Source organism: Lutra lutra, chromosome 2 (assembly GCF_902655055.1).
Source record: "Lutra lutra chromosome 2, mLutLut1.2, whole genome shotgun sequence".
NCBI lineage: Eukaryota > Metazoa > Chordata > Mammalia > Carnivora > Mustelidae > Lutra > Lutra lutra.
In genome coordinates this window covers 68,450,171-68,476,599 of record NC_062279.1, presented here as the reverse complement: position 1 = coordinate 68,476,599, position 26,429 = coordinate 68,450,171, and the positions used below count along the sequence as shown (strand labels likewise).

At 43.3% G+C, this 26,429-nt stretch overlaps 1 long non-coding RNA gene across 1 annotated transcript; it reads left to right on the top strand.

The window, feature by feature from the left end:
* Positions 1–15,269: 15,269 nt before the first annotated feature.
* Positions 15,270–24,707, top strand: LOC125094220 (uncharacterized). Its single transcript, XR_007125424.1, has 3 exons — positions 15,270–15,388; positions 16,947–17,149; positions 21,491–24,707. It is a non-coding gene; the product is annotated as an uncharacterized LOC125094220 (long non-coding RNA).
* The last annotated feature ends 1,722 nt before the right edge of the window (positions 24,708–26,429 follow it).

The window sequence follows — 26,429 nt, the reverse complement described above, 5'->3', positions numbered from 1 at the left end:
CATCTTCAGCAATAAATGTACACTATAGAATAGAATTGGGCTTACAGGATTTGCAGACAAATAGGTGGAAATTCAAATCCCAGTTTTGTAATACTGTCTAGTTACAGGAATTTCACCAGATTTCTTGACCTCCTCTTCCCTCATCTTTTAGTATGTAGACAGTACCCACCTGCTAAGGTTATTGGAGGGATGAAAAGAATTGGTATAAAGCATGTGACATCTGGTGGCACTTCAAGCCCAAAACATGGTAGCTACCACTAAAACTATAGGAAAAGAGACCCAGATAATTGTAACTTTCTATATTTGGGAACAATTGAATGTCTTCATGACTCATTCAGGTACGTAATAAAAATAGAGTTTCTCTCTATATAGCAATTTATATTTTTTTAAGTGGAGTCCCATAGACTTCTCACTTGAGGCCTATAGAAACCCTGTGAGGTAGACGGGTATGGGGCACCTAGTGATTTTGTACACACTTTGGTGTTCACTAAATACTATTTTATGAGTAAATGAATAATCTTTTCTTGCAGTGGATTTGTTCCTGAAAGGGAATATCTTAAGCTAGTTCTATAGGAATTAAATTATTGTCAGCGTGGTAAGAAAGGTCACGAAGGGAACCCTGCTTTGTGGCCTCCTCAGTGGAGAAGTTCACCACCTTATGTAACTGAAGTTTTAAATCTTCACACCAGAATACCGGCAGTTCCCACATTTGGGTGTTACAAGTTCCTAAAGATGAAACACTGCCTGAAACTAAAGCTAAAATTAGGACACAGAAGTAACCCATAAAGGCCCATAACAGATGCTCAGTAAATACTCGTTGAATTGAGCAAAGGCAACTTACTGTCTTTTTTCAAATTATTATTGGAATTGCTTATAATTTTGATGCTTTGAAACTCCCTTCCTGATATTCAGTAACCACAGCTATTTCATCAATTGACAACAACCAGTGCATACCAAATGGTTAAGTAAATGTTCCAGCTCACCTATTTGTTTAATTTCAAAAAGTAATTGACATTCAATTGTATGTACTGTTTTTAAGACACTTTTTCTGTGCCTTTTGAGCTAGTCTGTTTTAAAGTCTCCTTTCTATTTATCCAAATTGATCGAAAGCTACAATCAAACACCAAAAATGATTGCTTTTCTCCTCCCCGAGTGAAACAGGAAATCAAGGGCAGCCTCCCCAGACCCAGGCTGTGTCTTGCTTTTAGCATGCTTATCCCTGACACGCTCACTGCACTTGGTGAGACAGAGGCAGAGGAAGGAGGCTGCCTGCCCCCTCCTGCCCCCTGTAACTCCTCCCATTCCAGATTTTAAACCAGGTACCAACAGGTCTGTGTGGCATTTGTGGTTCACATGATATCGTTTCCTGAATCCTCTCTGACCCAGCTTTATTCATTTTCCTTCTATTACCTGTCCTCCGCCCCTGATAAAAATCGGTCAGGATTATAACCTATAGTCCATCAGATTCATCAGCCAGTAAAGGATTCAGCCTTGTGCCTTCAGCAGCTCTAGGAGAACCTCCTGTTTGTAGAGCCATTCTACTGATGGTAAAAGGAGTTTAGTGTTGCTGATGAATTAATTTGAATAAATGCTTCTGGCACAGGTGGTTTCATGTTCTCTGCCTTACTGCATTTTGAAGATCTCTCATCTCTCTCTCTCTCTCACACACACACACACATACACACGCGCGCGAATATACTGGAAACACTGAATAGACCACATGTTCTCAGTCATAATAACATCACTTCCTACAAGTCTTTTCCCTTTACATCCATGAAAAAAAGAATAGGCCATATAAAGGGAAGGTGTTGGTAGCCAAGAGGAGATTTCCCAAGTTTTTTCCAGGATAGATCAGTGGCTGAAGAGGATCTGTGTGTGTTCACACAATGTTCCGAGAGTCCTCCATTAAGCAACTGTATGGTAATTTGAAAAGTTGATGCCTAATTTTTGATATGGACATTTTCTCCTGCCCCATGAGATGGATTTTGAGTTAGATTCAAAGTGGCTGCACCCAGCCCCCTTTCCTTGGGAGTGCCTAGTCATTGATTTGAATTGCAAACAGAAATAACATGGCATCATTCACTAGGCAACGTGTTTCATTACCCATTTGGTTAATACAAGTGGTGCCCAAATAAGTGAGGGTCTCTCCAGCTTCGTCCTTCCACCGCCTTCTCTTTCTGGATAGAGGAGACCAAAAAATATAAAAGGTAATTTCAAAGGTTCTTCAGGGAAAGGGAACACCAAAAATTGAAAGGACTCAGAATGTACCTTTCCCCAAAGTGTAAAGTATAAATAAATTCTAGATCCAGTTCCTAGGAAGACTCGTTGCTGAGACGAAAGCCTGGCAACGTCCCGATTTGCAATTGGGTATAAAAATAGCAGAGTTTCTATTTCAGATGATCTGATTCTCCCCAGGATTTTTAAGGACAAGGAACCACTGAGTGGACATTTTGACATTTCATTCCTTGCTTTGAAAAATCTATCGTGGTAGAAACGTATGAAAGCTGTTTATCTTTGGGTTTTGTTTTGCTTTAGCAGTTATGGTCTGTAAAAGAAAAAAATATGTTGAAATCACACTTGCAAATCAAAGGTTCAAATATAATAGACCACAAAAATATATTACCAATTTACCCTTTTTCTAGGAGGTTCAGGGTTTATAAAATAGACATCAAACCACTACTCACCATCAAAGGTAGGTTACTTGCCAGACATCTTAAACTTATATTGATGAAGTCTATTAAGACTTTACCGAACCCTTATGCCTTGCTAAATGCAATCAGCAAGACAGTATAATCTCCTGCTACCACAGGCCTTTCAATTTGAGGATGTTTTCTATCTCTGTGAAGTGAGTGTGACCAGCTTAAATAAATCCAGCAAGGACACAGTAAAGTATAGAGGTTAAAAGTAAAGCCATATGCACGTCTTCTGGTAAGAGACAGATGTGGGTTTGGGGGTACTGAAGCTTATAAACTTAAGGACCCTCATAAAGAAAAGACCCCACGTAATTAGATCCAAAAGCGAGCATTTAGAATAATAAAGATTATAACAAATTTCAGGAACCATGATACTGCAGATTCCTCCTTTCTGCAATCTCTTTAGGAAATTGCCAGAATTATTTAAGAGAAGTGCTTCTGTTGCAGCCTTCCTTCTCTTTCCCATCCATCTAAGACTCCCAGCCACCCTAACTCTCACAGGGATCTTTTAAATGACGGACCCTGCAGCTTAGCGTCGTCAGTTTCAAGGAACATCCACCTCTACCTCTCTCAGTTTCAATTCCCTCATCTGTAAATGGGGTAATATGTTACAGGGATTCCATGAGATGTTGTATGTCAAGCATTTAACAGAGTGCCTGGTATGTAGTAAGTATTCATTAAAGGTTTGTGGTTATTACCAGTAATGAAGTGTGGTAGCTAGCTGCCATTTTACACTTACGTGCACTTTCTAAAACTCAGCATGGTTATAAGTATTTTATTTTTATTTATTTACTTAAGTAGGCTCCAGTGCAGGGCTTGAACTCACGACCCTAAGATCAAGACCTGAGTCAAGATCAAGAATTGGAGATTCAATGGACTGAGCGACCTAGACATCCCTATGGTTATAAGTATTTTAAAATCATGTCTTATTCATTTAATCTCAACTGTCTCATGATGTATTATTATTAATCCCATTTTACAGATGAGGAAATAGATCCAGAGATGTCAAGGAACTTGCTCAAGGCCACACAGTTAAGGGGGGAAAACTTGGAAAAATGGGGATTCAGGCCTAGGCATTATGACTCCAGAGCCCGGGCTCTTAAGTACTAAATGACATTATTGACTCACAACTGCCTTGCTAGCGTGGGAATGTGTAGTGTGTCTTGGGTCATAGCAGAAAGTGATGTAGCCCTCAGTCCCAACCTGTCAACCTGGGAGCTGCCACAGAGCCATAAAGGAGACCAGGTCCTGGATTTCAGCTATGGATGCTTGAAGAACATGTGTGTAACAATTCTGGGCAGGGCTTGGCTACACTGAATCCCCTCTCACTTTTTCCAATTGCAGAATCAAAAGTGGGTGAGTTACCTATACAGAGAGGACTTACTGTAAGAGGTTCACATAGTAATGAGAATATAGGTAAGCAAGGTGGGTAAAATAATGTATTATTAAAAGAAAGGTGGTTTCCAGATCATTCAGGGGTGAAAATATGCTATTTCTACAAAAAAAAAAAAGAGGATATTTTAGTTATGTAAGAAAATTTTTTTCTTTTTTAAAGATTTTATTTATCCATTTAGAGAGCAGGTGTGCATGTGAGCCGGACAAGGAGAAGAGGGAGAAGAAGAGAATCTCAAGTAGACTCTGCACTGAGCATAGACCCAGCTTGAATGACCCTGAGATGATGACTTGAGCTGAAACCAGGAGTCAGATGCTTAGCCAATTGAACCACCCAGGTGCCACCCCCTCAATTCTTTTCTTTTTAAGTGACCATCGATGCACTTGTGTCTCAGACAATAGGCTAATAAGGAGTACGCTTTGCATTTTATTACAGCCATGAGGAGAAGCAGGGCCTTGCAGAAGTTAGACAAATACACAGTAAATCCTCAGAAAGTGTTAATCAGCTGGTAGCAGCAGCAGCAGCAATGAGAAAGACAGTTGTGGTCAAATTCTCTCTCAGGCATTTGTGTGACTAGGAGAGTATAAAAATCTTTCTCAACCTATTTCATCATCTATAAAAGAGAAAGTAGCTTGTGAATGTCCCGTGAAAGAACATGAAGCATCTGGTACAGTGCTGGTTTGCTGATTACCTACTCAATGAATGGTAGCCATCTTTAGTACTGTTGCTACCGCTAATGATAGTATTGGTGACCATGTCTCAGGCCATCATTTCAAACTTAATCCGGAAGAGGAGATCTGTAAGACTTTCAGGACACAATGCCCAAACCACCTTCCGCAATGTGCCAGAAATGTGAGAACAACCTCCCCTGTTAGAAAGTAATATGCAATCCAGTTTAAAATGCCAAATTACCGTTTTGTCTCCAAAGACCTACTTAGATAATAGTAGGGAAATTAAAAAGGCATAACCCCAAAAGAGGAATAAAACAAGGGGACTCAAGTACACAAACAATTTCAACAACTTTAGATGAAGGAAAGCAGATAAAGAAGCTGTCTTTAGATGAGTAGATTAGAGAAACTATCATCTAAAGTGTCCATGGAGAGGGCAATAACAATGAGAAGTGAGCTAATTCCTCTTTTTGCAGAAGGCAAGGGCATGATGTAGGGGTGAGAACTAGGAAGATGGTTGAAGTAAGAGCACACAGAAGCCCACCTCCCTTCCTCATCTTCTTGCATACAGCAGACTACCTTGTGAGCCCCCCAAACTCCCCTCACACATGCCATTTACAAGAACTACGAAGGGGATGTGATCCAAACTGAGTATACAACCATAGAAGGGAGCAGGGGTGAAACGCAGAAATGATGATGGAGATTAAATTACAGTCTGTAGTTCTCTCTACAGTCTACCCTCTTCCAGAATGCCAACAGTCTGGCATCTACCAGAGGATTCTTCCCCAGTGAAGTGAACAACCTGAGAAAAAAAGTCTCCATTTACTGGCATTGGGCAGAAAGGCGAATGAAACTTGGCTCCAGTGAAACTTGGCTCCCCACCCAATCAAAGGAGAAATGCCTCACTCGGTGAGCTGCAACCACAAACGAAGAGCTTTCTATCCACTTTTCAGTGTCTATTTCTTAAATATGAATAGTCAAGAGTCACCAAGTATCTGAGAAAGACCTCCAAGTTGAATAAGGAAAAAAAAAATCTGTGGAATAAACTTTGGAAAAGAACTATAACGACAACCTCAGAAAGATAAAATACTGCTTTTTATAATACAGGGATGGGATACAATTTTTAATAGGCTCCATAGAAACTAAAATGTGGAAATTTTAAAAGTAAAAGAAAAACCTTCAATGGAAAATAAAAATTGGGGAAATAAAACAATAGTTAAAAGAGATGGAAATTAGTAGAGAAAACGTAGAGAAAAAAAATAGAGGATTGGTCTGGGACCTGTAACTTCTACATAATAGCAGTTTCAAATAAAATAGCATAGAGTAAATTATTCAAAAATAAATACAGGAAAAATTAACAGAATTGAAAGAAAACTCCTGGATTGAAAGGGCCTGCTCAGTGCCCTTTGAATAAATGAGTGGGAAAAAACCCCATAATGATTAATCATTACAAAATTTTGGAACACTTGGGCTAAAAAACCCCTCAAAACTTGTGGAAAGAAAACTCAGGGGAGAAAAATGAGAATTGCAATTTTAGACTTCTCAGCAGCAACATCTGCTGCTAGAAGACAAAGTTCTGCAAAACTCTACAGGCAAATTATGCTCAAGTTAGGATTGCACACCCAGACAAATTATTGATCAAGTGAGAGGCAGAATAAAAGTATTTCCAGACATACAAGGATAGCAAACATTACCTCTCACAAACTTGGTCTTAAGAAGCTTGTGGAAAATACGGTCCTACAAAACAACGAAAAATGCCATGAAAGAGGAAAACATGGCAGAAGATAAGGGTTTCAGTGCAGGAGAGGGTTTCTAGGATGATAATAAGCACTGGGATTCGGGAACTACTAGTTGAGGTGTGAGTGCGGAGGGCCTTATGAGAAAGTTCCCCAGGAATATAAAAGAAAGTGATAAACACCATCTCATTATCATGATAGATCATTTAAAAAAACACCTCAGTATTCAGGACATCTGATGATAAAGTTAGAAATTTTTTTTAAGTTTCAGTATATTAAAAGCAAAGCAACAGATAAAAATGAAACCATTATTAATTCAAAATAGTATGTGAAAAGACATAAGTATAGCATACTATTTAGCCCTGTAGTAAACCATGTTCATCTAGCCATAAAAACATAAAAACTGATGAAAGATTTTGCTAAAATGTATGCGGCTGGGGAAGGGAGGGAAGCGGGGTGGAGGGAAAGAGAGTTAAATCCTCATCTACCATAATTAGAAGTTATCAATGTCTAAAATGAAAAAGAAATCAAAATAGAGGATAAGCACATTTTATAGAAAGATAGACACACGGACGAACTAGTTAGTAACAAATGTTTGCCTCTGTGTCTGGGCAAAGGAGAGGATGCAGCATTTGATATGCTTTCCTTTTTTGCATTCCTGGGCTAAAACTTTATTTATTTATTTATTTATTTTAAAGATTTTATTTATTTATTTGACAGAGAGAAATCACAAGTAAGCAGAGAGGCAGGCAGAGAGAGAGGAGGAAGCAGGCTCCCTGCTGAGCAGAAAGCCTGATGTGGGGCTCGAACCCAGGACCTGGGATCATGACCTGAGCCGAAGGCAGCGGCTTAACCCACTGAGCCACCCAGGCGCCCCTAAAACTTTATTTTTAAAGCAGGATCAAAAAGTCGGTGTGAGAGATTTCAGAAATAATGACATTTCTTTGCCCAGGCCAGTCAGCGTCCTTCTTGACAAGGTTCCAGTCTAGCTAGACACCAGAAGTTACTGAGTCTTATGGCACCAAGAGGGGCTCAGGGGCACTCCTTCTGGAAGGGTTCCACAGCTAAGTGGAGGCACAGATGATAGCTGTGTGGGGGCAACTTACCGGGTTCTCCTTGTCTTTGTTTTTTGTTTTTTGGTTTTTTTTTTTCTTCTGTAAAAGGCGTCTGATAGCAATCCCTCCTCATTAGGCCATTGGAGGACTGAATAGATGAGCCATATAATATGCTTAGCACCATCTCTGGCTAATGAGTTCTTAATAAAGGGTACTTTATTTTTACCACCATCCCTCAGTCCCAGAGTGAAGACAACTTACACTAAGAGCTGGAACTACCAGGATCCAGAGCTCTTGACTTCAGGTTCTGATGGGAGCATGTGGAGATGGACAGACTGAGTTGTAGCCCTGTGTATGCAGGAACAAGGGCAGGAGCCCCTCGGGAGCCCCAAGGATAGAGCCCCCGTCCCCTCCCCAACCTGCCTTTTCAGCATGGCATTCTAACTGGTGCTGGGTTTTACTTCCAGTTTCTCCCACCAGGTACTTGAAGCATTTGCTTTACTTAGAAATACTTCTCAGCCAATGAAAATCACTGAAGTTTTTATAAAGTGATGTTCAGGATAGCTCTTTTGGAAACAGTATTTCCCTTGAAATTCTAGACCAAAATCTCAAAAAGGCCAGAGTGGGGCAAGTGGAAGAATAGGAGCAATAAGTCAGAAGAACATCCTTCGTGGGGCGTGAGGTCCTGCTAAATGGAATCCTGAGGGTGCAAGCGTAATTCCCTGGATGCCAAAGGGTTTGTCATACCTGGGAAGCTTGCAGTACCTCTTGGTACCCGGAGTGGCCGTGACGGGGTGTGCTGTCACTGTGTGTTACTCCTGACCTTCCAAACCTTCCTAGAACCAACATCACCATGTGCCCTGGCGGCTCTCTTCAAAGGCTCTAGAACCGGGGGGAGCCTCGGAGCCCACAGGCTCAGGAGGACTGGGTGGTTGGAGGGGGCTTGCCACAACCAGCTCAGTTGTCCAGGCTGACTCCTAAGGTCTAAAAGACAGACCGACTGCAGCTACCTGATCCTTTCGAACACCTTCTAGGTTGCCAGGAAGCCCCCAGACCTCAGACATTCTGCATCTGCCCTTGGCAGTTTGTGGTGCTCAGAAGTGTGGGCTACTCATTTCACTGTGGCTTTGGTTGGCAGTCCAGACTCTTACCCAGTGAGATTCCTGAAGGTTTTGAAGCAACTGGGGAGGCTGTTAGCAAGTGTTTCTTTTTTGGAGAGCTATTTAACCATCCCTTTATCAACCAGAATCAGCTCTCTGTTGAAGTGGGTGGTTTCTTCATTTGCCGGTCCTCAGTGACTGTTCATAAGACGCATCCTCAAGTTTTAAGTTCGTGTGAACAGATCAGGCCTAGAATCACCCCACCTCAGGGCATTTGTTTTTTTTTTTTTTTTTTTTTTTAATTAAAGCAGCCATCAGAGGCTCAGGATCTAATTTAATTAAACTATTCTGCTTCATAACCAAGGTTCCAATAGAAGGCTCTCAAGAGTATTGATTTGCTGCTTCCGGAAATCAGCCTGAATTCCCACCCAGGTGTGCCATGTTGGAAGGAGAGAAATGCTGGGACGTTTCCTCTTCTCTTAGAATGCAATTCTCCAGCTTTGGGGAGTAGAGTTCTTTAAGACTCCTAGGAGAGGGAGTCTGGTCCTTGTCTCCCAGGGCCTTCCTGGCCCTGACTACACAGCCCCCTCTGTCTGCAGGGCCTGAGCCTACACCCATCGAGTGTTTCTGTTCATTTCCCCTCAGCTAAGGAGTCATTGCAATGGGGGAAATAAATTAGAACTAAATTAGACTGAGCTTCACAGTCTGGAAGCGTGACTGCCGATAAGCATTACTAGTTGTTTTATGTCTCTGCTGCCTGGTGGTGGGGGCCGGGGGGCTCCCACATCAGTCACCAGCAATATGGTTAATCGGTCCACAGAGCAGAGGTCTGGAGAGGGGTCCCACCCCGCTGCAAGGGTTTCTTCCTTCAAGTTGTGTCCTCCCCTAAGAAAAAAACACTTACCTACAGCTTATTCTTGAATTGTTAAAAAGCTCTTCCTTCCCTCTTTTCCCTTGCTGACCCGGGAGAAATCCAAATTGGAAAACTTCCGATTTACGATGATCAACAGAGGAGAACAACAGATCATCTTGGGCTAATACCAGTAGCAGGAAGACCAATTAACAAATTCATGAATTGTGCTGCTTACACCTCTCTTCCTAAGGTTAATTATGTGATCAAGTAATAGCTTTTGCCTTGATGATGGGACCCTTAGGAAATGAAAGTGTGTTTCCACTTCACAAGTATGTTTGCTTTTCGGTCCTGCTTTGATACCACAGGAACTGGGTCCAGCAAACACCTCCCATACACAAAGCTATAATCAAAGGAGGGATTTAAATAGCTCAAGACTCGGTGTATAAACAGAAGCATAATTCATTAAAGTGCTGACATCCACCTATACCTTATTATCTCTCTCTGCTTTGGACGATTTCTGTTGTCAGTCCTTTCCAGATGATGTGGACCAGAGAGTGTCAAGTGACCGATCTTTTCTCATTATTCTCCTTTGGGGGGAATCAGTCAAATCAGCTACTTGGCCTTAAATACAGAAAAAAAAATCACCTACATTTTTAGGGGATACGTTCAGCAAGGCTGTTTCATCTGCCTGTTAAAAATTGTAGTTTCGGGGCGCCTGGGTGGCTCAGTGGGTTAAAGCCTCTGCCTTCGGCTCAGGTCGTGATTCCAGGGTCCTGGGATCGAGCCCCGCATTGGGCTCTCTGCTCGGCGGAGAGCCTGCTTCCTCCTCTCTCTCTGCCTCTCTGCCTACTTGTGATCTCTGTCTGTCAAATAAATAAATAAAATCTTAAAAAAAAATTGTAGTTTCTATCTTTTGGGGAATTATTCCATGGCAAGCACCTCATGCGAATCCATTCGTGTAATTTTCTCTCTAAGCCTACAAGGCAGATGCTTTCATTTTTGTCATCTCTCTTTTACAAGGGAGGAAACTGAGGCACAGAGAGTTTATGTGAATTGCCTAAACCCGTAACAACTAGGTAAGTCAGAATTCGAACCCAGGCAGTCTGGCTCCAGAGTCCATACACTTACCTACGAGATGCTGTTGTTTTCTCCTGTTGGGTCCCTTTGGGCACAGTGTTAGGGGACAGTGGGTTATTTCACAGACTGGAGAGGCAACACCAAAAGGTATATTTTGCCATTAGAGATCTTCAAGTGAGGGGCCCAAGCTACCTCCTCTGCCTGCCCTCACTTCCAAGGAGTTGGAAACAATACTGGTTCCTGTGGAGGCTCCTAGAAGTGTGATAGGCTGTGACCAGAGATCTCTGTCAGGCTGACTCTCCCGTTGTCTCTTCATGAGCTCCGGGCTTGCCTGGGTGAGGCCCCCAACCAGTGCTCACGGAGGATGGTCTCTCTTCACGGTGACACAGCCATGCCTGGATGGATGCAAACTCTGACAACATGGATAAATGAAGAGATGGCTCATTAGCTTCATCCAGGACTAACCACAGAACTCCCTAGATTAAGATACATGTATTAAATTCATTTTGTATCTACTTATCACAAGAGCACCCGCTGGACAGGGCAGAGGAAGTTATGGGTCGAGGTTGCGTAGTCAGACTCTGCTCCTTATAGCAGGTGACCTCAGGTGTGTTATTTACGACCCTTGCCCTTCAACGGCCTCATCTGGAAAAGCGTATCTACCTCATAGTTGTAATGGGAGCAAAATCAGATAATCCAGGGAAAGCAGCTCAAAGTGTGGTCCTTGGACCAGCCTGGCGGGCAGCCTTCTCTGAAATGCAGACTCCCAGGTACCATCCCAGACTTGCCAGAACAAATCTGTGTTTTGTCCTACAGGTCATTCACCTCATGGTCCATCATTATAAATACTGACATTAGAGAAGCCATAGTAAAGAGAACACGTGATGGTTTATTAGTTGTAATTTTATCAGTTGAGATTATCTACTCAAATTAAATTCAGCATCACTGTTCTGGGATTAAAGGGTTAAAAGGGGGTGGGGGGTGGGTACCTTGGAAATGAGCTGCAGGGCCAGGGTTGGAAACCCCTCCCTCATCTCCACTGTTGCTCATTTCCCAAATTCTCGGAGATGAAGAGAAAACACCTGACGAAAGTCAGAGACTTTCTGGGGAAACCATTGGGAAAACCAAAGTCAGGGAAACAAATGGCCATAAAACATGCAGCTTTCACATCAGGCTGTGATTGAAGCTGGCAAGTCGTGCCTAGTACTGAAACCAGAAAAGCCTTTTTATAAAAATTACTATTATTATTATTTTTAGCACAAGCCGAGCCTCCTGCCAGATCATGGCTTTTAATTTAAGTGCACAGTTACTGCTCAAAAAGTGATTCACAAGGCTTTAAAGAGCCACTCTCCTTTGGAAGTTGGTTCAGAATGCAGAAGGTTTGGAGATTAGTGTTGAGAGAGAGCGCGTTTGACTGCCTAAGGATTCAATCTCCCAGGTACTTAGATATTTCGCAGCGAGAACTGATGTCCATTAAACTGTAAGCAAATTAGAGTTCAAGCCAAAGATATAAACGAAGACATAATTAGCGTACAGGAGCCATCCACCATCATTAGACTTCTCTTAGGTGAGAAGTCTTATGCTTGAGAATTAGTTCCTTGCACAAAAGGAAATTATACAGCTGCTTTACGCAGGCTGCCAATGCTGGGTTTCATCCCACTCAATTTCCAATAAAATGAAGCAGATGTCTGTAAGATGGCATTAAAGTGTTAATTTTCCTTTTGGGTTTACCTCCATTTTCTCTTTAGAGGAACCCAGAATGGTTTGGTAAATAGAATATTTTGCCAGTCAATAAATAAAAAAGCTATCCTTACCAAATGGCTGCTGGGCCACCACACGTGATGGAAACTTCCAGGGAGCTGAGCGGATAGGAGGGCACACCGTCTACAGAGAAATTGATTTGGAGGAAAACAACAACAACGACAACAACAAAACACTGCTCCCTGTCCCTCAGATCCAACTGCCCTGAAGTCATGTGGTTCTGTCAGGTTCTGACACACCGTGGGGGCTGCTTGACCAGGCCTGGCTTCCAGGCCCAACTTTAGGGAGACAGACAAAGGAATTGAGCTCCCAGAGCAAGATAAATCTATGAAGTGTATTGTTGCACCAATTCTGCAGCTCCAAGAGGAGAAATGGGATGCAAGTCCTCCCTCCCCCACCCTGTCACACTTTACTGGTGGACAGCTGAACTAGAAATAATGAGGAAGCATCTTTGAATTCTAAAACTGCCACATGTCATACCCCGTGTCCCCTCCGGCAATCCCTCTGTAGACATGGTGATTTGGAAGTTGGGGCCAACTTGGAAGGAGCTTGGCAGAGACCCTCCCTGGATCTGGAGGACAATGGAAGACCACCATCAAGGTCGGTGGGAAGGCTGTTGACTGGGACCCCAATTCTCTGGGCAAAGGCCCTCTTGGGTCTGGCCTGAAGGGAAAAGCAGTGGATGCAACAAGAAGCCAGATGGATCCTTGATGAGGAGAGGCAACATGGTGGCTTCCTGGGGGTGCTGAGGAGAAACCCAACTGCTATCTGGGAGGTTGGTGCTCAGTAGGTGTGTTACACCCAGCCTGTCCTCCATCCGCAGCTGGGAGGTCTGGCTTTGAAGCAAAGCTGCTGTTGTAGCTCAGTGGGCTGGGAACACTGCTTTGGAAGCTAAATAATCACAATAATAATAGCTACCTCCCAGAGAGCCCATTTTTAGTGAGTCTATGAAGTGGATGAGTTTTTTCTCTGTTTTACCAACGAGCAATCAGAAGCTAAGTGCGTGTCTGCCATTTGCCCAAAGTCACCTAAACAGATGGTGGTGGAGATTGGAGATTAGCTTCCACATGGGAAACTAAAGCTGGCCTCTCTTTCTGCCCTCCAGAACATTCTGGAAGCTGGGAAATGTGTAAGACACAAGAAGAAACTTGGGGTGTTCTTTTTTTTTTTTTTTTTAGATTTTATTTATTTATTTGACAGAGAGAGATCACAAGTAGGCAGAGAGGCAGGTAGAGAGAGAAGGGTGGGGGGGAAGCAGGCTCCCTGCTGAGCAGAGAGCCCAACGTGGGGCTCGATCCCAGGACCCTGGGATCATGACCTGAGCCAAAGGCAGAGGCTTAACCACTGAGCCACCCAGGTGCCCCTGGGGTGTTCTTTCTGAAGGAGGGAGTGGCATGTCCTAAAAAATGGAGGAAGTGGAGATATGGGAGAACAGGGGAGAAATGAAAAGAAAAAAGGGTCCCAAGGAGAGAGGGTGTTAGGAACAAAAGGGAGATCATGGCCATAAGTTCTGGGCAATGAGGTTCTCCACTTCTGTCCCCATTTTGTTTGTGTCAAGAGCCTCAGAAACTTCCTGGGACTTTGAGTGTGGGAACCATAGCCAGCCTGGAACCTGGAGGGACAGACCACTCCAGAGAGTCCTTCCCATCATGGAATATGGGGCAACTACTGACCAAGTGACAAAACCCCAGTTGCAGCCTGATACCCCAAACCCCAGTTTCCCCGGCCCAGAGGATAGCTCGGAATACTCCTTGGGGACACTCAGGGTGGTAGGGAGCAGTCTTGACACCAGTCTCTGTTTACTTAAATCCATGTTCCAAAGGAGGCTGCTGGTGGGGCCTCACTGGCCTTTGGAAGAGGGAGAGATGGGGCCCCCAAATCCAGATCACACAAAGCTCTTCTTTCTAGAACTCTGTCAGCTAATGGCAGTTTGATTTCACATCTGTCTTTCACCCAGTGCCTTCTTCGTGAGAACATCGTCGTGTGTTGTTTGTGTTATAAAGTGTACATTTTAAATTTAATTTTTTAAATGGCTTTTAAGATACATGCACCAAGACTTGGGACACTCATTTGTTGAACCATTGGTGGGGGGAGGGAGAAGGAATGCAAGAAGGAAATAGAGAAAATTTTTTTAAAAAGAAGGGCCATCTGTACCCCAATGGTCATAGCAGCAATGGCCACAGTTGCCAAACTATGGAAAGAGCTGAGATGCCCTTCAACAGATGAATGGATAAAGAAGATGTGGTCCATATATACAATGGAGTATTATGCCTCCATCAGAAAGGATGAATATCCAACTTAATACCCAACTTTTGTATTAACATGGTCAGGACTGGAGGAGATTATGCTGAGTAAAATAAGTCAAGCAAAGAAAGTCAATTATCATATGGTTTCATTTACTGGTGGAGCATAAGGAATAAGACAGAGGACATTGGGAGATGGAGAGGAGAAGTGAGTTGGGGGAAATTGGAGGGGGAGACAAACCATGAGAGACTGTGGGCTCTGAGAAACAAACTGAGGGTTTTGGAGGGGAGTGGGGTGGGGGGTTGGGTGGGCCTGGTGGTGGGTATTAAGGAGGGCAGGTGTTGCATGGAGCACTCGCTGTGGTGCATAAACAATGAATCTTGGAACACTGAAAAAAAATTGAATTAAATTAGAAAATAATAAAAAAAATTAAAAATTTAAAAAGTCCTTTCTGCCAGTGCTGTAAATGAATCATTAAAAAGCCCCCCAAGCAGTCCCAGATCTGGTGTTTTGCTTGGGAGCAGCAACACCTGCCATGCACGGGCATTTCCTGGGCTTGGTCTGCCAGTGGCTGGCCTCCTCCTCATCGGTGACCAGTTCCAGAAGGCCCTTCCATGGGGACAGCTGAGGGCGTTTGGCATGCTGTCTGGGCTGTCAGGCGCTGATCCCTGATACTCTGTAAAGAAACAGTTTTGCTGCTGTTGTGAAGGATCTGCGACCTGTGGGAGTAAAGGGGCAGCCCCAGGAGCATCAACAGAGGCCAAGAACAGAGGCAAGACCTCCCCCCCGGCACCAGAAAGGACTCAAGGTAAGTCTCCAGCCTGGAGTCCTCCTGGGGGGACACCAAGGAAGCCATCTGACCCAGTAGTCCCCTCAAGATGATGGCTAGGAGCTTGCAGAGCTAGAAATGGGGCCCCAAGACATCCAGATATCAACCGTTCTGAGATTTCCAGGACTGTCCTGACTCCCTATCATTCTTTTCCATTCATTTCTGCTCTAACATCACATACACATTGCTAAAAAGTCTGAGTTCTACAATAGCATGCTAAAAAATAATAGGGCTTATGGGAAAAATAGAGCCAGGACAGTCCATAAAAATCTGTGGAACTTGGTAACCAGAGCACTAGCAAAAACAATCACAACCCTAATAAAATAGGAGCCTGGTTATATGTCTCCTGGTATTTGCACTTGGCATCACCGGCTGTGAATTCTTCACAGTCTTCACTTCCCCGCTTCTCCTTCTAAACGTGGGTCCCCAAGGGCCTTGCTTCCCCTGGAGATAAGTGCCGTCTAAATTGGAAGTTCGAGCCCTGGTGTAGGCTGCCTTATTGGATATTCTTAACTTTGGGGCACTACAATCAATCTCCTAGGTATAACTCTTATTTATAAGAAATATTTTGACGATTGATGAATATTTGATATGGCACCATGAGGATAACAATTAGCCAAATCCAATGGAAACCTGATTTGAACTAACCAACTGTGAAAATGGCTCTTTTTGAGTAGGGAGAATTGAGTGATGGCTTATGACAGGTGATGTGCAGGCACTGGCATTCATTTCCTTGGGTGTGATAGTGATACTACAGCTATGTTTGTAAAGTATCTGTTAGACATAAAAACAAAAACAAAAGCAAAAACCAAGGTAGATATGTCAAAAAATGCAACAGTTGTTAAATCTGAGTTAAATTGATTACATTTAAATAAGTTAAATTAGTTAAATCAGTTAAATCTGAGTTGTAAATCTCATGAGTTTATGAGGTTTATACTATTCTCTTTACTTTTCTGTTTCAATGAGATATTTTTGTAATTAAAAAATATGGAATCTCCTACTGTAAAAAGTAAAGAAAGATTCAAAAACCAAACCAAACCAAACCAAACAAATAAAAAACCCCAAGATTATGGGAGCAGGCCAAATGAAAGACCTCTCAATGGCCAAAGTTGGACCAATTTAAACAACAATAACAACAAAAGTAGCATTAAATATAGCCGAAAGTATAAAATAAACATTTGTTAAGTGTGTATTGATATTAAAGAATGATTGTATAAATAGTAAATTGGGGAGAGGAGGTAAATCTTCTGTGCAGAATAATTCCAAATAATTTGTGTTTATGTATACTCTACCCACAAGGAGGTGGAATGTAACAGTGTGTGTTGTGCCCAGTGTGGACTTCCTTCCAAAGACTATGGGAAAGGAGGGGGATGGAGTACCCCTACAAGTGGAAAAACCTGGCAAATATTACCTCTGCCTGATGGTGATCAAGGTCAACATCAACAGTGGGAAGTCATGTTGATAACATGTTCCTTTGATATATGATAGAAATGCCACTTCACCTCTGTGATCTTCCCCCAAATTCCTATAATCACAGTCTAGTTATGAGAAAGCTACCAGACAAGTCTCCATAGAAGGCCATTCTTCAAAATGAAGACCAGTGCTCTTCAAAACCATCAAGGTCATGGAAACTAAGAAAAGTCAGTGAAACTGTCCAGCCCAGAGGAGCCTCAGGAGACTTGATGACTAATTGAAACATGGTATCCTGGATGGGATCCTGGAACAGAAACATGACATTAGGTAAGGAAACCTGAATGGAGTGTGACAAATGTACTATACTGTACGATATGATACTGACATAAAATGTTGCTAATAGAGGAAACTGGGTGTGGGCTATGTGGGAACTCTCTGTACTAGTTCCATGATTTTAGGCTCTAAAAAAATAAAGTGTATTTAAAAAAAATAGGAACAAATACATTAGCAAGACAAAACTGCCCTCTCAATTATATTTTGATTTTAAAATATTTCCCAGAGCACTATGACAGTTAAAGGAATTCAGATCAGTGGACCAGTGGACCAAATGAGGCAGGATGGGGACCCCCACCCTCTCACCTCCACTCATTTTTATTTATTTCCAGCTCTTCCCACATTTCCAACCTCAGCACCTCTAGAAATGCCCTTGGTTCTCTCCCACAATCCTACCACTGACTTACTTGTTGTTTTTAAGAAGGCCCCACGCCAAACATGGAGCTCAGTACGGGGCTCAAACTCATGGCCCTCAGATCAAGACCTGAGCTGAGATCAAGAGTCAGATACTTAACTGACTGAGCCACCCAGGCACCCCAGGAGGGAAAGTGATTTTTGGTTTATTTTTTAATAACAGCTTTATTGTGGTATAATTCACATACCAAAAAGTTCACTTATAAAATGTGCTAGTCCATTGTACATAATGTACTCATAGAGTGGTACAACCATCACCACTATCCAATTCCAAAACATTTTCATCACTCCCAAAAGAAATCCCATACCTGTTAGCAGTCACTCCCTTCAACCCCAACTCTTGGGCAACTATTAATCTACTTTCTGGCTCTAGGGATTTGACTATTCTGAACATTTCATATACACAAACTCACACATCATATGATTTTTTTGTGACTGGCTTCTTTCACTTAGTAAAAAGTTTTCAAGATCCACTCATGTTGTATTATGTATCAGTACTCCATTCCTTTTTATGGCCAATTTCCCATTTTATGGATATACCACATTTTGTGTATTCACTCATCAGTTGATGAACATTCGGGTTGTTCCCATTTTAGGATTATTATAAATAATGTTACTATGAGCATTAATGTACAAGTTTTGTGTGGACAGATTTTTTTTCTCTTGGGTAGATACCTAGGAGTAGAATTATTGGGTCATATGGTAACTCTGTGTTTAACTTTTTGAGGAACTGCCAAACTGTTTTCCAAATGATACACCATTTTATAATCCCACCAAGAATGTATTAACATTCCAATTTCTCCTTGCCAATACTTGTTATTGTCTGCCTTTTTTTTACTGTAGACATCCTAGTGCATGTGAAGTCCGCTGTCTCAATTGTGATATTGATATGCGTTTCCATAATAACTAGTAATATTGAGCACATTTTCCTTATTTTCCCAGGTTTATTGTAGTGTAATTGAAAAACAAAAGTTGTTTATATTTAAGGTATACAGATTGATGTTTCGATGTGTGTATATATATGAAATAATCACCACAATCAAGCTAATTAACATACCCATCATGCCAGATGTTAAGCACCTTTTCATGTGTTTACTGGCTATTTGTGTATCTTCCTTTTAGAAATGTCTATTGAAATCATTTTTCATTTTTAAAATTGGATTTTTTGCTTTTTTTATTGTTGAGTTATCAGAGTTCTTGATGTATTCTGGATATAGGTACTTATAAGATATACAATTTGTAAATATTCTTTCCAATTCTGTAGTTTTTCTATGGGTTTTTTTTTTTTCACTCTTTAAATGGTCTACTTTGAAGAACAAAAGTTTTTCATTTCGATGAGATCCATTTATTTATTTATTTATTTATTTATTTATTTTTACCTCATGCTATTGGTGTTATATCTAAGAAACCATGCTTAACTCAAGGTCATAAAGATTTATTCTTATGTATTCTACTAAGAGTGTTATAGTTTTAGATCCTGCATTTAGGTTTATAATCCTTTTAAGGCAATTTTTGTGTATGATGTGAGGTAGGGATTGAAATTCATCCGTTTGTATGTAAATATCTAGTTGTCTCAGCATCATTGGTTGAAAGAACTATTCTTTTTCCTATTGAATTACCTTGCCAGGCTTATTGATGACCAACTGACCATAAGTGTAAGGGTTTATTTCTACTTCTTTATGTTTTAATAACTATTATTTTCTTGTTGTGAAGATATATTTGTAGACTGCAGAAGTTTTAAAAAATATATGACAACAAAAAGAAATGATATTAAAACATGCTGTAGTCTCATCATCTAGAGCAAATCAGTTTTTTGAAAATGAGTTTCAAAACTTTTAGAAATATTTTTTCTTATACAGCAAAAACCTGTGGCAGGGAGTATAGGTGTTCTGACCATCTTAATATCTTAAACCCTCCTTTGTCAGATCTCCCTCAAGCTTGTCCCTCCCCTCCCACTGTTGCCATTCTTGGAGAAGCATTCCCACGCTGCTACTACTCTGGTGACCCATCAGACTCAAGACTTAGCCTTTCTCTGTCTATGTTGTTACTGTTTATGCTGGTCTTCTTTGATTTCTTTCTGATGTCTCTCTTTTTATAAGTCTTAAATTTACAAACTTCTAAGAAAAGATCTGACTGGGTCAGTGATTCACATCCAACATGGAGCACCATGGAATCCTCAGTCCAGGTCAATGGAAGTGACTATATACTTTGTTATTCAAACTGACTTTTTTGAGAATGACATGAAGGCTAATTGTAGTTAAGCTGGAACAACCAAGGTATAAACTGAGACTATTCCAGGCAGACTAGGATGCATAGTCACTCCACTTAGAGGCCACCAATCTTCCTTCAATTTATTCTAGCATTTTCTAAAGTGTGCTCTAGGCTATATCCTTCCTCTTCACACCTCTTTTTTGGTGGTTTACAGTGTACATTAGCATAATAGAAGCTGGGAAGGATCTGAGTAATTTTATTTACGATATCCCATATTTATTGCCTGGGTTCTCTTTCTTCATGGATTCTTCTTCCACTTCTCATGACCTGGCTCTAGCCAACTGGGGCATCACCCCCTTGAATTCACTGGGTCAGGGAGGGTCCCATGATAGAACTTGGGCAAAGGAGAGCACTGATTCTAGAGCTTGCACAAAAACTACCAAACATTTTCTCTCTTCTCCTCCAGAAGATGCACAGTAAGATGGAATTGGTGCTGCTGTACAGTGAAAATAAACCCAAGTATGCCACTGGCTCCCTGGAGCACAGAGAAGAAAGCCTCTGTTCCCTCCCCAACCTGGGGGGATCATGAAATGAGAGACTTCTAGTAGAGGGTTAAAAAAAATGGCAATGATCCCCATCAATGACCAACTCAAGGCTATTCACAAGGAAAACCATGGGGAGAGATAAATAACTGCCCCAGAAAGAAAACTGGTCCTTGGTGACATTACTGAATGTCACCATTCAATGGTGGTTTCTCAACTGAGTCCAGCCCTGACTTTGGGTTATTAGCTGACTACATACCTTTGCCTGTTGGGTTTGGGTTCTCTTTCACCTACAGTTAGAAGGAAAAAAAAATCTTGTTTGGGGAAAGCTGATCTTTGTCTTAATCTTCTAGACCACAGCCCTCTGGGCCAGGGTAGTAGAATGGAAAGGAGCAGGTGTCCCATGTCACACGTGCAAGCAGCTGTTGAAGAGTACTTGCTCAGGAGGGGCCGGTGGTAGTGGCGGTGCGGTGGGCTGAGAGGGGGAGTCAGGGAGGCAGGCAGGTGCGTGGTCTCCCAGGGTTCTGGAGCCCAGCCTGGGATGTGGTAGGAAAGCGCCTAAGAGAAAAGAACAGGGTGCGGCGGGCGGGGTGGGGGGTGCTTTACAAGACCCAGCAGCACCAGGTAAATTCCTCTTTCCAGGGAGACATGGGAGGAGAAAGAGGAAAAGGAAAAGAAACTCAGATTCTTTCTAGTTGGGGAGCGGAGTGGGGGGAAGGCAGACAAGATGCCAGCCAGGACTTGCTTCAGCCGTCATTAGACTGGTTGTTGAGGCTCTTCACCCCATCTCAGAAGTGTTCTGGAGGAAGGGGAGGGCTTCGTGCCCTGGGATGGGGCTGCCTTGCCTACCTAGAACCGAGGGTGCTGCTGCTGCTGCTGCTTCTTTTTTTTTTCTTAGATTTTAATTTATTTATTTGAGAGAGAGATCACATGTGTGAGTACAAGCAGGGGGATCAGCAGGCCGAGGGAGAAGCAGTCTCCCCACCAAGCAGGGAGCCCGAACTGGGGCTGGATCCCAGGACCCTGGGATCATGACCTGTGGCGAAGACAGATGCTTAACCAACTGAACCACCCAGGCGCTGCCTGAGAATGCTTCTTTAGATTAAATGCTCGTTCTCTTGTTTGGGGAATAAAATTAAATGGGTTTTGTTTGTTTTTTTGTCTTTAGCCTGCAGAAGAGATCCCACAGGGACGAGCCAACCCCCACCTTTCCTGGACTTCTCTGGCTGGCCTGCGAACCTTCTTCTCCTGTTTGACACTTTCTCTTTCATCTGCCTGTGCCTGTGGCTCTTGGGTCCTGCACACGCACCACACCCCGAAGGCAATGGGACCTAAGACTGATTTTTAAAAACGCCTGCTTTTTGTTTTTCCCAACTGCAAAATCCACACAAAAACAGAGAATAAATACAAACTGCTTCTACCACCTGAGGAATGACTGTTAACATGATATTCCACCGTCTAGTAGTTTTCCTTGGCATGGACGGATGCATAATCTTTTCAAAACGTGATTTCTGAAGGAATCGTCTTCCCAAGTCCTCCCCAGACCTCTCCTTTTCCCATTTGCTCCAAATAAATGGGGTGCCACAGACTCAGAAGTTTATTGGAGAGAGCGAGCGAGCTTACTGCTTTAGACATTCCCTGTGATGAGCATGAAGGAAATTACTACCTCACCACATACTTCAAAGATTTTTCTTTTGTACAAATATGACCTGTCAGATGGCCCTGGCTTCCTAAGCTTCGAGGAAGTTATTGTGAAAGAGAGTCTTTCTTTCTTTTCTTTAACAATCATAAAAGGAAAATAAGACCCCAGCTGTGTTAGTCCCGAGGCTGAGCGGTTGCTGGGAGAATGGGAGGCAAACAGGAGCAGACAGTGAGGGGTCCCTCCTCTGCCGGAAGCATGCAGGGAAGTTTCTAGATGGCCTCAGGAGGCCTGATTTGCTGCCCGGTTTCTTGAGCCTTGGAACCCAGATGAAGCATTTATTCTGGTAGCTTCTTAGGTTTCCCTGCCTGGCCACTGAGGTAGTTAAGTGCGAGTTTACTGAGGATGCCCTCCGGATGGATGGGGGAGCCCCAGGCATCGTGGGCAATGAAGAACTGCTGTAGACCAGAGCACCCCACTTCCTCACCCCACATGGCCTGAGGAGTCCTGCCAACAGGTATTTCCTACTCAGGAGGATAAACTCTGGGTGGAACTCAGTCGCTGGAAAGCCCAGAAGATCTTTGGAGGGAGTTCTAGAACAGCAGTTGGCTCATCTAATTGGATAAGATCGCTTTAAAAAGGACAATAAAGGTGTTACCCTGACAAAAACAAAGGTGGTTTCTTCTCAGACCCTTTACTGGTCCTTTGTGTCCCTTAAGAATACTTGAGAGTGGTGGTTCCTGAAGCACGGTCCCAGATGGCAGGATCAGCTGGACAGACATCAAGTTACGACCCCTTTCCCCCTGAACACCAACAGGGCTGTTGTTTAGACCACACCCATGGAGAGATGACCATGAGGGGCTGCAAGCAAATCCCATTCTGATGGAGCTTCGTTTTGGGAAGGCTCAGGAGAAAGACCTTGCTCACAGCTGCCGCAGGGACCCAAGTGTACAATCGGAACACAGTGGAGGGCGGGTAGCAGCTTTAGGAGCTCACCTTCCTAACGCAAACTCAGCCTTCCCCCTGCTCTTGATCCATGTCCCTCTCCCCCAGTTCCCCACCCTCGCTCCCATTCCTCTCTTCCCACTCTTAAATTTTCTCTCCTTTCCCTTAGATGTCCCCTCCACTCTAAAGAATGCCTCCTTTCAGGGACTAGCCCCCCTCCATGAAGCCTACCTTGGTTCTCCCCCATGGAAAGCCTTGCTCCCTTGACTGAACTCCCATGGCATTCTGTCCAAATGATGCTGAAGCCCTTGGAGCTTCAGGACAGCAAGCTCTGAGTGGCAGTCCCCTCTGTCACCCCCCTAATGCCTCCTCCAGAAGGAAGGAGAACCCCCTGAGCCTGCCATGAGCAGTGAGTAAGAAATCACAGCGAAGAGTGGTGGGGAGGACTCTGAGTGAAGGAGGATGAAAAGCCACAGAAATAAATCAGCATCTAAATGGTGACATGATCGACCAAGACAAATTGGCCCCCTCGTTTCCAGTTTAAAGATTGATTATCACATTAATGTTAAATTTTATTTAAATGAGCCTATTTCTTCACAGTGGGCATTCAGTAAAATGTCCCTATGGAACTGAATACTAGGAGAAAAAGAATAAAGTCTCAATGAAGATGGGAAATCACTAAAGGTAAAACTAACTGCGTCCATAAAACTATCTCTGCAAGACTTACTTCTCTCATCTCAAAGACGTCCATCCATCCCTATGTTCCTTTTTGCTACTGGCCTGGGTTGCTCGTTTGTGTGATTAACCATGAGTTCTTTAATTTTCTACCACCTGACCATGCTCCTTTCGGGCAAGGTTCATCCTCATCTCCCCAGCCTTCTCTGATGTTTGCACCTCTCATTTCAGGAACTATAACTGCTGAAAGGCAAACTCTGGATCCCGGGAATCTAGAACGACCTTTGTTGTTCTAGCTTATGCCTCACCCCCCCACCCCCGTTTTGTGTTGATCCACTGAACTTACTTCAACACCCAAATGTCCATAACATCTTGCATGGTCTATTGGTGTGAGGCGAGACCTCAGAGAGTCTCTTCACCTCTCTTTCTCCGGATGGGAGAACTAGCCCCTTCTTCCCATCCCAGCCCAGTCACAGCTGCCTTTGATCTTAAGCTGTGTGAAAACAGCCATTCAAATTCCAGTCATTTCCACCGGAGCAAGTGGGGTCAGGACCAGCTATGCCCCTAGATGCCCATGCACCAAGATGTAAGCAGAGCCCTGGGGTCTGTGAGAATGGCCAGTGAGAGCCATCATGGATTGGATCCCTGCCCTAGCCCTGCCCAGCTGTGTGACAGGAGCTGAGCTGCCCTGGCCCTGCCCAGCTGTGTGGCAGGAGCTGAGCTGCACATGGCCCAGTGTAGCCTCTCCTGGAAAATCCTCACCTCAAAGGGAGTTTGTGAGGATTGAAGAAGAGAAGGAGGGAGAGTGCTTAGCATTGTGTCTGGAACTTAATAAGCACCCAATAAAAGATAGTGCTTGGCTAATAATTGTAATGACTATAGCAGACTTCCTAATTGACCTTCTGCTGGGATCCCTGGTACCTGTGTTTTGCTGTAGTTTGCTGTCACCTAACAGGCTCCCACTGGATGGCATTGAAGCCCATACGGGAACGCAGCTCTCACTGGGGAGTCATCCCAGATGGTTTCTGGAGCCTGGACTTTTCCCCTAAGCATCCGAGTATCACATCTAGATCACCCTGAGGGTGGGACTCCTGGCTTGTAACAGGGACTGTGTCTTCTAGGTTTGTATCTTTACTCTCAATAAATATTTGCTGAATGAATGAATGAATGAATGAATGCATACATGCCAAAAGGACCCTGGTCCAGTTCTAGTCATATTTCCACATCTGTATCTCCAACTTCTGCTGGTTCACTACATGATGTGGCTCTCACCTGTCTCTGGGACTCTGGGTCCTCTGGGACGAGAGTGTCTCTTCTCTCCTGGTTGCCCAGCTACACCCCCAGCCTCCCACCTGGATCTGCCCACCCCTCCCTCAGCAGGAACATTGGAAGCTGAGGCTCACTGGGCAGGCGACCAATAAAACTCCCTCTGCTAAGGGAAAAGTTCCAGCAATGAGATACATCTGCCCTGTTTAGGACAGTAACCTAGAGCCTTTCTTTCTCCAATCTAATGTTACACAGAAGCAAAAACTTTTATTTGAACGTCCTTTGATTTTAAACATTATCAATCAATGTGCATTTAAGAGTACCAGATAGGTGTTTAGCATTTTACTACATGCTGGGGTCAAGAAAGAAGGACTGCTTTGCTTTGAATATCAAGTAGGTTTCCTTTACAATGATAAAGTAAGCCATGCATTCCTGCTTTTTGCTTTACTGGTGACCCAGGCCCCTTATGCTCTCCAACTTCATCTCCAGGAAGGGAGCCAGGAGGTCAGAGGATATTGGCGTGGGAAGAGGTGATCACAGCACATGTTATTTTACTCGATGTTCATAACATTTTCATATATTTCATAGCACCTCAAGTCAATAAATGATATAGTATTTTAGTAAGAAATGAAGCATAGAGGTATAAATATAATTACGTCTAAATTTAAATGGTTATCAATGACCGTTAGACTCTGGTTTTCTTGTTCATTTGGAGAAAAATATTTTGGTGTTTCCAGGTTGGTTGGGCCCAGTTCCAGACCTTTCAACTTCCACTGTGGTTGCTGATGCAAGGAACAGGCATGCTGGGAAGCTAGCTCACAGGATGGCCGGGGGAGGCTGCAGGTAGGGATGGAAAAGGCAGGACTTCCCAGGAGCAGAGGGCCAGGCACATAGCCTGCCTCGAAAAGATTGAAGCAGAGTCCAGGAAATGGAAGGATCTAGCACAGCTCTTGGAACTGGTTCCTCCTAGGAAGGAGTTTATCGATATTCCGCCATTACTGAGGCCCAGTCCCAATCGGCCTCGATTTCTCCTTCCTGCCTTTCCAACGAACTCCTACCTCCTCTGGCCAGGACACCACTCCTGTATCTTGTAGATTCTGTGTCTTCTATTTCCATGTAACTTGGGTTTGCCCTGGGCCTGTTTAGCTCCTGCTGTGTGAGGTGCAGGTGAATCTTTTCTGCTTCTGGTTCCATTCATCAGCGAATGAGTTATCTCATCCTACATCCCCCACCTTCCACCCTGCCCCAGCCCCCATGCTCTCAATTCAATACATAGAAAGAGAATCAGATTTTAGCAGCTGGTCACCATCGTCTGTTTGGGAAAGGTGTTGCTCTGTGCCAACTCAGAGGCCCATGGCTGAGGACAGAAGAAAGACCACCTGGGGCATCTCCCTGAAGCCCAGCACCATACCAAGCACTAGTCAGCGACAATCTGCCTGCAGAAAATGCTTGCAGCTCTTCTCCTGCTGCCCTGAACTATTCATTCCATCAGGGCAAGGAACGGGGTCTTTTTGCTTACGACTGTCTTGTCTCTTCAGTACAGAAGACAAAGCCAGTTGGTTCACATGAATTTGAATAGGTT